Raw genomic sequence first — 12232 nt, 5'->3', positions numbered from 1 at the left:
GTTTTCAAAAATGTTACGTTTCAGTGACCTGGTGCTGCGTCTGCATGTGGACAAATGGCCAAACCGCATAGAAATGCTGCGGTTTTGAAAATACCGCGTTCGTGTGGACAGGGCCTGAAATGCATCCCAGGAGTTATGCAGCGGGGTCTGCAGCATTTTTGAAAATCTCTGTTTTTCTAGGGTCATGTAGTGCAAACGACAGGCGTCACTGTAGAAAAAGTTATGCATTTTAAAATGAAAACGCACTAGTGTAAACGTAGCCTCACACTGTTACTCAGGCAGCTTTCTGTGTGCACACAGAACGGAGTGGAACCCAGACAAGCAAAAAGTGGATGTTGAGCTTCGGTCGAATACATGCAAAAATATTTCAAAATGCCATGCTTGGCAATTATTCACGTAATTGTGTTATATCTTAAGTGAACATAAACAGTTTGGAGAAAATAGAATGCATAGCCTATCAATACACTGGATCCATGTATTCAGTCTTAATAAACGTGTATTCACCTAATAAACCTGCTGCTGTCTGCCTCCTTGATATTAATAAAACAACAAAAGACAGAGAAAATCATTCTCTATTATTGAAGAATGTGACAGATCGGCTGCCTCCCCCTACTTATCACCATCACCCCGTCCCTTAATCGCAGACTTCACCAGGCTCCCGATAGGAGTGGGTGTGTAAGAGAGGAGGGGCGCAGAAACAGCCAGGTCTGGTGCCGTGTGATGAGGCACACCATAAGTGAATGGAGCCTCATCCCCGCCGCTGTTAAAAGCTGAGTGCGCCTCTCCTCGGGAGACCAGTCTCTACCCCCTGTGCATGCACGCTGGTGTCCTCGTGGGTCCAAGAGGGGAGCGTAGAGGGACTCCCACGCAACCAGAGACGCAAGCTGCCGGACCTGCTGTCCGGAATGGAACGCACCCATGTCGTGGTCAATGGACATAGATGCCGGGCCCTTAATCCCCTGAAGCACCGCGAGCCAGGGAAGATGAGCTGCCGGACTCCGCCCCCTACCTGGATCCCTCCTTCCTGAGCACTGCCCTTCCTTCACAATTCCCCGGCACAACGAGGACATCAGATCCCCTGTTTATTTTGGACACTAATTCCCCTTTGGACACTTTTTTCCCGTTTTGGACATTTTGTTTTATTTTCTGTTAACCCGCTGGGGTCTGAGGGTGTTTTGGGGCCCCGGAGAAGTTTTGACATGCCCTGACATTTGTGCTTTTTTCAGTTGCTTATAAACATTTTAATGGCTAAAGTCTAAAAACACTGTATTCAGCACAAACTGGGCTACAATAATATGTGAGTAGCTTGTACATACGTGATTATGTGTTTTTGAGAAAACAACGTTTATGCGCGATTAGAAAAAACTAAAATTTGAAAGTAACTGAAATAAGGCCATAAAACACATACAGAACATTTGAACAGAACAGTTTGAGTCATTTGAGAGCTGGATCTTGTAGCCTAGAATATTTGCTTCAAAATGATCTGAAAATAATCTAACTCACTCATTCAAAGAAAACAATATATTGATTTAAATTTTCTAAGTCACTTTTTGAGTAGAAAGGGTCTATGCGAGAGGACGTGAACTATCCTGGATAATGCTGTGACTCACACCTGAGAAGACAAAGACCCGCATAATGACCTCCATAATGAGCCACTGAGTCAGGTATGTGACTGAGGGAATTGCTACAAGAAAGAATGTGAGGAAAAAAGAAATGTGTATACATATAACTATCACATAAAATAACTTGAGATTCACTTGTGAGTGCAGTTAAACAGTTTATTAGGAACAAACAAACAAATAAACAACATAAGAGTCAAGACATCGTGGGTGCAATATCCAAAATATCCAAAACAGTGGCAGGAAACTGGAACCCAGGAAAACGGGAGACAGCAGAAACTGCATAAGAAAACACAAAACAGACGTGAGCAACACAATGAATGGACAAAGACAAAGCAAACATGGTGACAATACATACACTACCAGTCAAATTATTTAAACAGTAAGATTTGTAATGTTTTTTTTTTAAAGAAGCGTCTTCAGCTCACCAAGCCTGCATTTATTTGATCCAAAGTACAGCAAAAACAGTACATTATATTTATTATAATATATAGGCCTACATATTGTTACTATTCAAAATAAATAAAGCACCCCCCCCACTAAAATTAATAAATACATTAGTGAGCATGTTGATAGGCTTATCAGGAGCAACTATATTATTACATTAGCAATCACCAATATTGCCCACGTGATTTTATAACATAGATGCACACATGCTTTGCATGTATTATCATACAATACAAAAAGAACATTTTATGACTGAGAAATTAAATTATTATTGTTAAGCTCATTATAAACATGTTTGAGCAGGTATTTGCAAACAGAGTAGGCTACTTCACAGTAAAGATCGGTCTAAACTTTCTTAGACATTACTTTTATATCATTGTTTATAGAACATATAACTATCCTCACGCACTCGATTTCACACATTTTATTCTGGAGTTATAATTTGGGGGAAATTCAACTAGTAAATGCGTTCAACTTTGTCACAACAACACATTATCGAATGCCAATAAGAAACATTACTTACTCGGTATAGAAGATCTCCTCCTCCGCCGGCTCCAGCTGCGCTCGCGTTCTGTTTGTGAGGTAAAGAAAGCTTATTCCTCTCAGCGCGTCTTCTGTGAGTAAATACAAGGCTTTTTCCTCTCAGCGCGTTTCTGAGGTAAATACAAGGCTTATTCCTCACAGCGCGTTCTTCCAAAACTGAAAAGTATCCGAGATGAACGCGTTGCTGCTTTGTTTACGGTGGTGTGGGCGTCTACATGCCGCGTGGCTCGCGTGGAGATTTGTAATAACAATAGCGCGAGCAGCGCGTGAGCATGACCTAATTAGAGATAATGAGACCAGACGGAAAAACTGGACCTGCTGTTGGTTTCATACGGATTACTTTATCACAGAATATTTGTTTTCGGTAAGACTTACTTCATTTAAGCGTAGACATGTCAAGCTGTCCATAGATATATTTCTCATGTCTCTGTGTGAAATATTTGCTGAGTTACAGTTCATTTTAGTGACATGTTTCAAAAAGCAGTTCGCGGAGAGAGTGAAGACAGAGAGTGCACCCTGTTTGTTTTCTTTATTCTTCAAAAGCACAAAGTTTAGTTGTTATTATGAGTGTATACAAATAAAAGTAGACCCCTTACAGATTCGAATGGTGTATTGCTCTTATCTGTACGATCAAAAATGGCAGAGTAATTCAAGCTCATTTCGGCCTTATCAGGAAAATCTACATCAAAACGCGCATCCACGTTTGTCGACCCCAGAGGGTTAAATAAAAGCCTCTCCAAGGCCTGACGCCACACCCACTGTGTCTGTCGTTTACTCCTCCCACTACAATAACTGCTGTAACTTTAATAAGAATCCTTTAATTTTTCATTTATAGAGTGAAGACTATTGTCACATTTATGTTCCTGTTGTGTTCCTGTCTCGTCAGTTTTTCCTATTTAAGTCTGTCCCTGAGTTTCTTTCACTGTTCAGTCACTGTTGTATTCTGGCATAGTTCCATTTCTTTGCTCCTGCGTTTTTGATTCATGTTCACCATTGTAGTATCTCCTGCTTTCCTGTCTGTTCCTGTGCCCCGAGAAGCCGTGACAACTATGCAGTGTTATTTTTCATTTGATTATTCAATTTCTGTTGTAGGGTATCAGAGTGAATCAGACCATTTAAGATTCGATCAGATTGGTGTTAGAACCACCAAAAGAGCCAAATTCCACAAAGAGGCCCAGGATAACAAGACAACGTCATAAATCTGTCCACGATACCCTGGCGCCACGAGTCTGAAACAAGTCTAACCAACCAACTCTTTCACAGAACAGTTTGTAACATTAACACAAAAGAACACTTATTGATAATCCCAACTCAGAAAGGAGTTTGTCAAATTTGGGGCAAGTAACCAAGATTGATGGTCAAAGAGATGCACAGCATGACCATCACATGTAAATCCATTATAGTAATCACGATCACAGATGTCAGTGTATGACATCAAAGTACCGTGAGAGCGATTCGAAAGCATAAGGATCCATCTACTCTCTTAGCGCTCTCGCGGTACTTTGATGTCATACACTGATCATTCTGCGCAGCGCTGCTTCAAGTCGAACACACCTAATGTGCTGATTTATGTATTGGGAGGAGAAACATAGCAACACCCCGAAAAAAGACAATGTCTAATTGGTCAACACACCATTTGGGATGAGTCCAACAGTCCGGTTTAAATACTCAGGACACCATCAAAATTTGCTTTTAGTCATCACTTTTTGCCATGCTTTTTAGCGTTCCAGCGTGCTTCGGCCTGCACGCCCGCTGCTACTTAACCACGATGAGAAGAAAACCATAATCTCGTTACATCCTTTTATTCTTTTACTTTAGTTTCTTTTCTTTCCGTTGAGAGTTTCGTGTTCTGAGTTAAGTTTTGCCACAAAGTCCAACTCCGACTGTGTCCGCTTCAAAACTTCAACCAGCAACTGATACCGCACCATTCGTCAGCCAACGCCCAAGACGTCACTTCAACGACTACTGAACTTCAGCCAATCAGCAACCTTGGGAAACCCCTTTCTGCAAAGACAACAAGGGAACCCCCTGAACACGCAACGGAAATACCTCCAGATTCTAGCAGAGATGGAGTTTGAGACGCTCCACACATGTAAATGTTAACAGTTCGTGTGGAGCAGCATTTACTGTGAACGGAGCCGAATCGGCGGTGATTGTCGGTGGGGGGAGTGAATAGCCAGTGCTTTCTTCAACCCTCAATACCACGACTGAGGTGAGACCCTTGAGCAAGGAACCGAAACCCCAACTGCTCTCCGGGCACCGCAGTAGAGGTCTGCACTCCCACGGCTCTCCCGCGGGAACCGACCAGATTTCTTGCAATGCGGGATTAAATTCCAGAATAAAACGCGGTAGCGGTCGGTAACTCTGGTGTAATTTGAATGGGAGCAGGTGGTTTAACAATATCCTGTTCCCGACGTCCTTTCAGAACAGCATATCTGCACTTTATTCTCATTGACCACCAGTACAGCCTGCACTCAGGACTGTTATGCACGCGCTGCACGCATGAACCAGTGCTCTCTGCGTCACGCGTTTCATTTGCAGGGTATGTGCACGCAGCATGTGCATAACGGTCCTCAGAGCAGGTTGTAGCCTACCGGTGGTGACAGAACAGGCAGGTTGTCGATGAGTGACAGAGCAGAATAAGGATGGAGCAATTGTGAGGATGCGCTGTCCTTGAATAACGTTCAACTCGGTTTTGTTTATATTTTGCTTAGCCAATAATTTTAAATGACAGGTGTCGTATTTATTTATTTTTCTTTGTGACACTTTTCCTACTGTGTTAACAGCAAAATGTTAAACTTTAGTATTTTGACAAGACGAATAAAATAACTAATAGGCTATTTTTGTACAACCTACTTTTTTAATTTATTTTTTCTCTGTGACAATTTTTCCTATTGTGTTGTAAGTGTTAAACGAATTGTATCTTGACAAGATGAATAAAAATACACTTTTTTTTCCTACTGTGTTGGCAGCAAAATGTTAAACAAATTTTGTGTCTTAAGACACCAATTTTGTTGAATATTTTGCTGTCAATAACTTCAAGTCTCTTGACAAGACGAATAAAATAACAAATACAATTTTGTGCAGACTACACGTTTATCTCTCTTTCTTTTAGTAGAGGAAATTTAAATGTGAGATTTGAGATCTAAATTTAGCAGGAACGGTCGGGTCGGGAAGAAAATTATTCTAAGCAGACAGTGGGTGAACAAAGAGTGAATATATATCGCGGGAGCGGGTGGGTGCGGAATAAAACCTCACGGGAGCGGGCGGGACCGGGACTAAAAAAAAACAGCCCCGCGCAGACCTCTACACCGCAGCTGCCCGCTGCTCCGGGTGTGTGTTCACGGTTGTGTGTATTTGTTCACTACTCACTGCTGTGTGTGTGCACTAACTTGAATAACAAACGAGTATGGGTTACCATACTTGGCCTACACTTCATACATCACCTTAAGAACCTATCAGCCTACGCCAGGGGTCTCCAACACGTTGCTCGCGAGCTACCAGTAGCTCGTGGCCTGATTGGAGTAGTTCACCAAGACATACTTGACACATTGGCCTAAGGTTATTTTAATTATCCCGTTTCATGTGTTAATTATCATTAAACCCATATTTGATTATCGCGATTTGAAAAACTCAAGTAAATATTGTTCAACTTTAATCTTAATTTAAGTTATTAAGAGTCTCGCACAGCTAGGCGCAACATGCAGAGTAGCTTCGTTTTGTGTGAAAGCATGACTGAAGACAGACTGCTGAGGGAAAGAATATATATGTATGTGAAAGAATGTATGATTTAATTATTTGTATGAATGCATAACAGGAAACCGACTGTCTTCAGAAAAGTTTCAATGGCATTTGCTTTCCATCTTCCCTCCGTGTAATGCGTAATAAAGCAGTGTTTGGAAGTGTAACGCAGCTTTGTTTACAGAGGTTACCGTGGAAACAGTTCTGTTCTGCAGTTCATAAGACCTTCATAAGGATTTACAAATTCATTCAGTCTGTCTGCCATATTTTTGTTCAAACCAATGCGAAAATCGGACCAAATTTTTATGTAAATCTTAACCGGTTGATAGAACATAGGCTACCTTGTTATCAGAAGCGTTGAGATTTTTAGAATGCATATTAGCTTAGATAACATGTTATGAATATTTTTTGTTAGTTTAAATTCCGGACATCATTTTTTAATGTTTTTATTTCACTGTTTATGCAAACAAAAAGTGCATACTGCTGCTAATTTTATTTGTTGGATTTTGTCATAAAACTTGGTAAAATGATTTCAGTGTGTGCATCAGTACTTTTTTTTTAATATTTCCAGCACATTTTAACAATGCTGTGTATAACAGTTTGGAATGATATTTAAGAGATTTAAGTGTTGTATAACATTGGTAGTTCTCAGCCACTTTCATTTTTAAAAAGTAGCTCCTGAATGAAATAAGGTTGGAGACCCCTGGCCTACACCATCTAGAGATCCATGACAGAACTTGGTATAGATTACAATATTGACCAAAATAATCATGATTATTACTTCTGCCATAATCGAGCAGGCCAAAGCCCTTTTTTCAATTCTAGATCTAATATGGTTATAGTAAATTTATTTCCTAAACATGCTCAGTGGCTGAAAGTAGGTCCTCTTTAAACATAATTCTTTATTTGTTAATGATGAAACACTTACAGAGCTTTTCTGCAGTTGATCACAGCTGGTATCAGTCTTCTTCTCCCCTCATCTGATGTGTTGTATTTCATGGGGTTCAGCTCCTCCAGCGGCTCCTCTGACATCTGAAGCATGTAGGAGATTGTTGAGCAGTGACCAGCAGAGAGTTTCTTCTCTGAGTGTTTGTCTGATTTCACAAACTCCTCAATCTCTCTGAACAGAGTCTTATCTTTCACTTCCAGCAGACAGAGGAACAAATTAATGGATCTTTCAGTGGAGAGTCCATGTCCATCTTTAATCTTCTCTTTAATGTACTGTGTGGTTCTCCTGATGCTCTCTGAGCTGTTCTGTGTGTGTGTCAGTAGCTCCTGTAAGAGTCTCTGATTGGACTCCAGTGAGACGCCCAGCAGGAACCGCAGGAACAGATCCAGACGTCCATTCTCACTCCCAAGGGCCTTATCTGTTGCATCCCTATGCAGATTGTGCATCACATCACAAAAATGCAATGTGTCAACATGTTTCATAACATAATGGTAAAATGCATAGAAAGCAGCGAGAAACTCCTGAACGCTCAGATGAATGAAGCTGTAGACTTTCCTCTGATGAATCACAGATTCCTGCTTAAAGATCTCAGTGCAAATCCCAGAATACACTGAGGCGTCAGTGACGTCTATGCCGCTCTCAATCAGGTCCTCCTCATAGAACATCACATTGCCCTTCATCAGCTGTTTGAAAGCCACTTCAGCAAGTTTCACAATCACTTCTCTGTTGGACTGCAGGAGTTTCTCTGGATCTCTCTCTTCATACTTCTGGTTCCTCATGTTGATCTGAATCAGCAGGAAGTGGATGTACATTTCAGTCAGAGTTTGAGGATTTCTGCACTCAGATCTTCTTCCAGGAGCTTCTGAAGCACAGTGGATGAGATCCAGCAGAAGACGGGGATGTGGCACATGATGTGGAGGCTTCTTGCTCTTCTGATGTGTGATGCTGGTCACTGATTCTCTTCCTGAAATATTCCTCCTTCTGAGGCTCAGTGAATCCCTGAATTTCTGTCAGACGGTTGATGTATTTGGAGGGGATCTGATTGGCTGCTGCTGGTCTGGAGGTGATCCAGATGAGAGCAGAGGGAAGCAGCTCTCCTTTCATGAGCTTTGACATCAACACACCCACTGATGAAGTCTCAGTCACATCACAAACTTTCTGAGCGTCTGAAAACATCAGCGTGATTCTGTTTTCATCCAGACCATCAAAGATGAACACAACTTTACACTCCTCATAAATCCTTGAGTCCAGATCTTGAAGTTCAGGATGAAAGTCCAGCAGAAGTCTGTGAAGACTGTACTGATGATCTCGGATCAAGTTCAGCTCTCGAAATGGAAGCACAAACATGAAATCTACATCCTGATGGGCTTTTCCCTCGGCCCAGTCCAGAATGAACTTCTGCACAGAGACGGTTTTTCCGATTCCAGCGATGCCTTTAGTAAGAACAGTCTTGATCTGGTCTTTCTCCTCACATCCTGGTTCAGCTGAGGCTTTAAAGATGTCATTGCAGTAGATTGGAGTGTCTTGTGAGTGTTGTGTTCTGGCTGTTTTCTCCATCTGTAAAACCTCATGTTCTTCATTCACTCCTTCACTCTCTCCCTCTATGATGTAGAGCTGTGTGTAGATCCTGTTCAGGAGGCTTTCATTCTCCTGGAGGTTCAGTCCCTCAAATAATCTCTCATACTTGTTCTTCATGCTGGTTTTGAGCTGGTCTTTGACTCTCTGTAGTTCATCATTCACTGGTTGATCATGTTTATTCAGAGACGCTGTAACGCTCGTGTTGTTCAGACAGAAGACAGAGGCTCCTCCAGAGATGCTTCGCTCTCCATCTGCTCTGCTGAAATATCACAAGAACAACTGATTACACATATCTGAAATTAAAAGATGTGTAAATTAAAATCTAAATCATTGGTCTCAAACTCAATTTCTCAATTCAAGGGCCACAGCTCTGCACAGTTTTAATCCAACCAGCTCCAAATCACACCTGCTTGAAAGTTTCTAGCAATCCTGAAGACCATGATTAGCTGGATCAGGTGTGTTTGATTAGGGTTGGAGCTAAACTGTGCAGAGCTGTGGCCCTCCAGGAATTGAGTTTGAGATCAATGATCTAGATCGATAGAGATGCCAGTCTTGAACTTTTAGTATAATTTCAGTTTATCTGTGAAGTAATATGTATATAATATAATATAATATATTAATATAGGAGCACATGTGTTTATTGTGTCGAGTCCTGTTTGTGTGCATTGAGTGTGTTTTTGACTCCCATAAATCAGTTCAATCATCACTACATGTTTATCCTCACCTGGGGTCAGAGGTCACTGCTTCATCACTGAGGTCAGGAGGATGATTGATGGATGCGTCACTCTTCAGAGACACACAGCTGTGATCTGGTGATGAAGATCTCTTCCTCGTCCTGAAGATCCTGATAAACACAGAAATCATTCTTCCTTTAGTTCTGTCTGCTGTTTCATTTATTATAAGCAGAGCTGCAACAATAACTGATCAAATCAATAATAATAATAATACTGGTCAGTGAGTGTGATTATGGATTAGTCTCGTCTGAACGCTGTGCTCAGAAAGCATCCGTCCGTCTCATCACTTTATATCAGTGAATAACACATTTCTCTGGATAAACTGATGAAAACAGCTGCTGTGTGAAAGATGCAGGAGCAAGTCGTCTGAAACATCAGAGCGCTTTATATTCAGCTCTTCAGACGAAAGCACAAGCGTTTACTGCGGTTTGTTCTGTTGTGCTTTGACAGACGTGTCTGCTGTTTAATGCTTTAGAGACGTGTTCTCCTCAGCGCAGAGTAAACATACGGTTAAATGCTTCTCTGTGAATGTTAGAAAGTATTTCTATTCTGCATAACCTGAGAAGAAATCTCCGTTAAACTCCAGAGACGTCAGTGAAGGAGCGCCGCTGAACACATGCAGGTCAAACACAGCAATAACTCTGAAATATACATTCTGATCAAATATTTATACTTAATAAATTCATGAGAATATTTCATTAGAAATTAAATGTAGGTGTAGAGTGTGTGATGGTGTTTTTATTTGAGCAGTAACAGTAACTGTTGGAGCAGCAGAATATAGTTCAAATGAGTGAATGTGTGTCTCTCAAACCTTGTTCAAGTTAACATTTTGTGCTTTTATTTTTGTTTCTTATTTTTAATTTAGTCATTTATCTTCTGCTTTTAATGGTAAGCAATCAGTGTTTTTTTTTATTTATTTTTTTTTATTACAATGTAATGCTTATATTTTTACCCTTTTTGCACAAAATGAGGAATAGCATTTTTACTTTTTAATTTAAAAACATATATAATGAGTCATAAAACGGTTTCCGATGAATCAGTAATAATCCTCAGATGAGTCGGTTCTGAACTGCTGGTTATCAGCAGCTGTAATTGTGGGTCACTAACAGTGTAAACACACTCTTGTTCTGGTTTGTGGATCAGTGTGTGTCTGAATCTGCTGCTGTTGCTCAGTGTGTGTTTCTCTGATTGAACATGTTGAAGCAGCACTTGTCGACTCGTGGAGCGTCTGAGAAATGATGAACTGTGATCCGCTGATTGTTCACGCTGGTCAGTGTTTATCAGCGCAGCATGAATTGACCTTAACACTGGATTATCTCACCTGGGGTCAAAGGTCACTGGATCATCACTGAGGTCAGGAGGAGGTTCCATGGATCTGTCACTCTTCAGAGACACACAGCTGTGATCAGGAGATGAAGATCTCTCTGTTCTCCATGATGACAAACTGACTTCACACCTGCATATGGAGACATAAGAGCACAAATGACACATAATATTGTGATGATTATTGCAGTAAATCTTAACGCTACACACACGATGAGATTGAAGAGAATGTGGAGCTGCAGCAGGATCCTTTTCTTCTGAATCATAAAGTGCTGGTTTACTGACTGTAGTGAAGAAGATCTGAAGAGTGATCCTCATGAGCATCGTCAGTATCTGAGCTCACTGATGCTCTTGTGTCTTACTGAACATATTTGACTTCAGCAGCAGGAGAAAAGCATCCATCTGTTCAGAGCTTGATGTGTGTAACGTGACGTCACTGACACACATCAACTAACTGATCATGACATCTGATGAGGAGTATTTTTTTAATATATTAAGGCACTTTAAGTGTTTTTACAACATTTTATCGCACTGTTTAATAATTGAAATATTGTCACGGGTGTCTAACATGGACTGCAAATGCATTTTGTCCTTTGTTTTATTCTTTTGAGAGGTGATCTAAATATTTGCGGCTGTGAAACAGATGGAAAATTCACTTGGGTAAAGTTGGTTTGATATTCGCACATTCGGACTATTGCATTCAATTGCTTTGTTAACAGCACTACATTGGACATTCAGCGGACATTCGCGAGTAAGTATGACATTAAAACAGTACTTGGCCATTTTGATCGATTGTGGAAAAAATGTAGTAGGTTGACAATGATATCGCCGATTAGAATCTGCAAAAAATAACTTTATTGTACATATAATTAGAAAGTTATTGAACGCGGAAATGTGTGAATGTTGTGAATGTGCCAATATAAAACCAACTTTACCCAAGTGTGGAAAATTGACAGGCTTGTGCTGCAGTTATTGTTCTTAATAACTCTTAACACATTAAAGAGAAAGTTTATTTACTCCTCAGCCTGTATTTCTGACTGTAAATCGGTGAATCTGTAAATTAATCTCAACTAAAAGCAGATTCTCTAGAGCTCGATATCATTATATATTGGATTTAACACGACAGAGACGCGAAACAAATCTACAAAAATATGAAATAGGCCTAATACCAGAAGCTGATAAATAAACTTACCTTAATGTGATGTTTATGACCGTTTTTAAGTCTTTCGTTTTCGACTCAAAGTAGTCGCCCCAGAGTGAAAAATGCGCATGCGCAGAATACCTCCTCCTCTTCTTCT

At 40.6% G+C, this 12232-nt stretch overlaps 1 pseudogene; it reads right to left on the bottom strand.

Moving 5' to 3' along the window:
* LOC131541904 (NLR family CARD domain-containing protein 3-like) overlaps positions 1-11355 on the bottom strand; it is a 31150-nt pseudogene extending 19795 nt beyond the window's left edge.
* Between the last annotated feature and the right edge of the window lie 877 nt (positions 11356-12232).

The sequence above is a fragment of the Onychostoma macrolepis genome, chromosome 01 (genome assembly GCF_012432095.1).
Source record: "Onychostoma macrolepis isolate SWU-2019 chromosome 01, ASM1243209v1, whole genome shotgun sequence".
Classification (NCBI taxonomy): Eukaryota; Metazoa; Chordata; class Actinopteri; order Cypriniformes; family Cyprinidae; genus Onychostoma; species Onychostoma macrolepis.
The sequence above is the reverse complement of the archived record's forward strand: the minus strand, read 5'-3'. Positions and strand labels throughout refer to the sequence as shown.